The sequence below is a fragment of the Diceros bicornis genome, chromosome 22 (genome assembly GCF_020826845.1).
Source record: "Diceros bicornis minor isolate mBicDic1 chromosome 22, mDicBic1.mat.cur, whole genome shotgun sequence".
NCBI lineage: Eukaryota > Metazoa > Chordata > Mammalia > Perissodactyla > Rhinocerotidae > Diceros > Diceros bicornis.
The window spans coordinates 46159102-46162855 of record NC_080761.1 but is presented as its reverse complement, the minus strand read 5'-3'; the positions used below and the strand labels follow the sequence as shown (position 1 = coordinate 46162855).

The following is a 3754-nucleotide window of genomic DNA, read 5'->3' as shown; positions in this document are numbered from 1 at the left end:
AGGGCAAGGTAATAATGTTATTACTATATCGCCCTACCACAAGTAATAACTGCACTTTTATTTAAAGGTTACCAACTTCCAGAAAAGAACCGCCTTGTTAAAAAGGGAGATTAAAGCACATGAATCCTGAATACCTATTAGTTGCCCAAATATGAGAGGAAATATGTAAATGGCCTTGGTAACAAGAAAATGAAAAGGCATCTCTGTTTAGTTATACATCTAACATACCTAATACCAGTCATTTTGTTCTAACTGTGCTATCATTTTTAAACTATTTGATATTCATTGTAACTTATCCAATCATCATAAATTCATTTGACATTTGGAGATTATATCCTGAGTTGTTATCATCCAATTTGTATATCTTTTAGGATCAATTGCCTACCAATACTGTGAATTTCTTTTCTAATTTGAAAACTCTGCTGAAACAGTAGTTTTTCATAATTGACAAGAAGCACAGAGCAGTAATCCTGTCTTTTTTTTTTCTTTGCCTTTTTGATGGAAGCACTTATAATCAGCATCTCAGTATCAGAGGCTGCCATTGTTATCAACATGTTGCTTCAATCTGTCTTCAATCTTTACCTCCAACTGAGAGATATTAACCATATTTTACATTTCAGTAGTCAATCTGCCTTTTCTATTTATTTTTTGAATAAAATATTTAGGTGTAATTCTTGGCTGATCATATTAACAAATGGTGTCATTATTGGTATAAAAATAATAACATTACATTTAAATATGATTTCTCAGTTGAGAGCCTCATTTTACAGGAAGTGAAAATCACTCCCATCAGAGATATAAAAAGTTAAGTGTTTTGCCCAACACACAGAGCTATTAAGATAATCAAAAAATGTTTTTTTCTAGGTTCCAATCTTTAGGCCCACCTTCATCCCCGCTCCTCACTGAGAACTATCTAGAAATGAATAGACTGCACATTTTAACAACTACCAAAACAAGCTGCACAGACCCATAGACTTGTGGAACATTATTGCTCAAAAATTCTTTGGAGGTTTTGAAACTTGGTTGCAAGCTGGAATCACCTGGGAGCTTTAAAAAATGCTGTTGCCTGGGTCACACCCCAGAGATTCTAATTTAATTGGTACAGAGTGAGGCCTAAACATCAGGAGTTTTAAACGCTCCCCAGGTGATTCTAATATGCAGCCAAAATTGAGAACCACTGTTCCAAACCCTTGTTTTACGGATGAAACAATTAACCCTATCAGTGACACATACAAATTTGATGTTAGAACTAAAGCTAAAACTCAAGTCTTCAGAATTCCAGTTAATAACTCTTTTCACTAACCCGAGAGTTTTTTAATGTGTTTCCCTGGATCTGGGGTTCCTCAGAGGGACTACAGGGGCCATGGAAATGATGGGAAAAAAAAGAACAGAGGTCTGGTCTCACTCACCCCTCAACAATATCAGCTTTAATTTATCTTTTTTATATGCTAGACTGCTTTGCAAGATTTTTCCAGGAAAGAAAGAAAAACAGAGGAAAAAACGTGTATCTCCTAAAGTAAAAATAAGTTTTACAAACACATAGAGACAGAGATTGGATTCGTGGTTACCAGAGGTTGTAATTAGTATTTGGGTGGTGAACATGATATAATTTATGCAGAAATAGAAGTATAATGATGTACACCTGAAATTTATACAATGTTATAAACCAATGTTACTGCAATAAACAAAAAATTAAAAAAAAAAAGGTAACATTTGAATAAAAACCTGAAGGAAGTGGAAAAAAATGTTTTAAACTATTGCAAATAGATCATATATATAGCAAGAGATCCTCTTCTCAAACAAAAGAAAGAAAAGAGTGCTTACCTCAGCAGCTTATATACTAAAATTGGAAGGATACAGAGAAGATTAACACGGCCCCTAGGCATGGATGACAGAAATTCATGAAGTGTTCCATTAAAAAAGAAAAAACAAAAAATTATGACTTCTTAAGGATAACCCCAGGCCAGTGGATAAAGCTATATATGTTCAAATGTAAATCTGGGGAGTTGATCAGTTTAAATCTAAGACAATGAATAGTCCTTAGGGCTAGAGAATAACTGCTTTTAACATCCCAGTGTATATTTTATAATTCTTAAGGAGAGCTGTGTCCTTCCATGGTGTGAGGTGGATTGAGAATGCCCCCGAGGAACGTTAGTTTTGAGAAGGTAAGAGGGCATTTCTTAAACAAGAAAGGGAAATTGGACAGAGTGGAAGGTCAGGAGAGGAGGCCAGAAAAGACTATAGAAACAAGGGCAGGAAAGTCGGATAGAGAATGCTCAGACAGGAACTCTGGTTCCTGGAAGAAATTAAACTTATGCTTACTTTATAGGCTGTATAAGAAAGGCATACAGCCTGAGAAGAGAAAGTGGAGAACAGCTGTTTCATGATCACAATCTTTGCTTGGAAAACCTCCATCCACCTTACCTTTGGAGCAGGCCTGGAGCTGTGAAAATGTTAAGCCACAGGGCTGAACGTGGCTATTCAGCAGCCATGATATCAGCTAAGACTCAATCAATATCTACCAAAATCTTGCAAGGTGCTGTTTAATGTGTCTCGATAGTTTCATTTATTCACAACTTCCTGCCTTTGAATTTCCAGCAGTCATCCATTCTTTTATTTTTATTTTGATAGGTTTATAGTATTTTCCATTACTGCATGAAATCTGAAATACAATCTCATTAACACATTTTTGTTATTAATAACTGGAGATAATATATAATTTATAAGAATAGCTATCATACATTGATCACCTACCATTTGCCAAAAAGCATGAATGTCACCCTGTAAATATTGTCTTTGATCATCATAAAAACACTATGAAGTTAATATTATCTTCTTTCTAGTCATGGGGAACCTTGGGCTCAAAAAGGTTATTTTGCCCAAGGTCACACAACTTTAAAATATTTTTGTTAAGATTTCCAAAGCCTGTGTTCTTTCCTCTACTACACCATGCTGTTTCATTCTCTCTATAGACCCCTGAATCAAGAGGAAATGCCCACATGTTTCTGAAATATGTAGGCCATCAGTACTAAGCACATTTGAAGCTACTTTTTTTTTCCATTAATGGGACTCCATTTTCCTTTGTATCCAGAGACTCTCGGGAAGCCACAACTTTACATGAGTTGCAGATTAAAGCAAAAAAAAAAAGTAATTATAAAAAGCATTTCATGACTTAAAAAGACATTTCTTCCTGAATGAGACTTTGCAATATTTCATCAAATTTTATGAGCTTTAAGAACTGTATATTAATGAATCCAGAAGTCCATCTCCATCTAACTATATAATAGTTAATCTTCTGCATATCTACCTTATAGCAAGACAATTAAACATATTTATTTTTGAAAATCCTTTTTTTCCTTTCCTCCTGCAGAATATCTAGTAAAAATCCAACATAATCATTATCACTCTGAGTTTAAAATGGTAAACTGTTTCTTATTAAAATTCTTAAAAATATAATGTAAAGGTCATTCCTTTCTTCCATTTACCAAGGATGCATGTCAACCCATCTCCTCTAAAATAAATCTACAGTTGTATAAATTGTAACCCATAACCCACGTAAGACTAAGGTAAGATTTTGCTGGATGATTTTATATTTAATTAATTAATTTATTTATTTATTTGTTTGTTTGTTTGTTTTTGTGAGGAAGATCAGCCCTGTGCTAACATCTGCCAATCCTCCTCTTTTTTTTTTTTTTCCTGAGGAAGACTGGCCCTGGACTAACATCTGTGCCCATCTTCCTCCACTTTGTATGGG

The 3754-nt window shown here is 34.4% G+C and overlaps 1 non-coding gene across 1 annotated transcript; it reads left to right on the top strand.

Annotated features, from left to right (window-relative positions):
- Nucleotides 1–1816: 1816 nt before the first annotated feature.
- LOC131420280 (U6 spliceosomal RNA) lies at nucleotides 1817–1921 on the top strand. Its single transcript, XR_009223509.1, has one exon. It is a non-coding gene; the product is annotated as a U6 spliceosomal RNA (small nuclear RNA).
- The last annotated feature ends 1833 nt before the right edge of the window (nucleotides 1922–3754 follow it).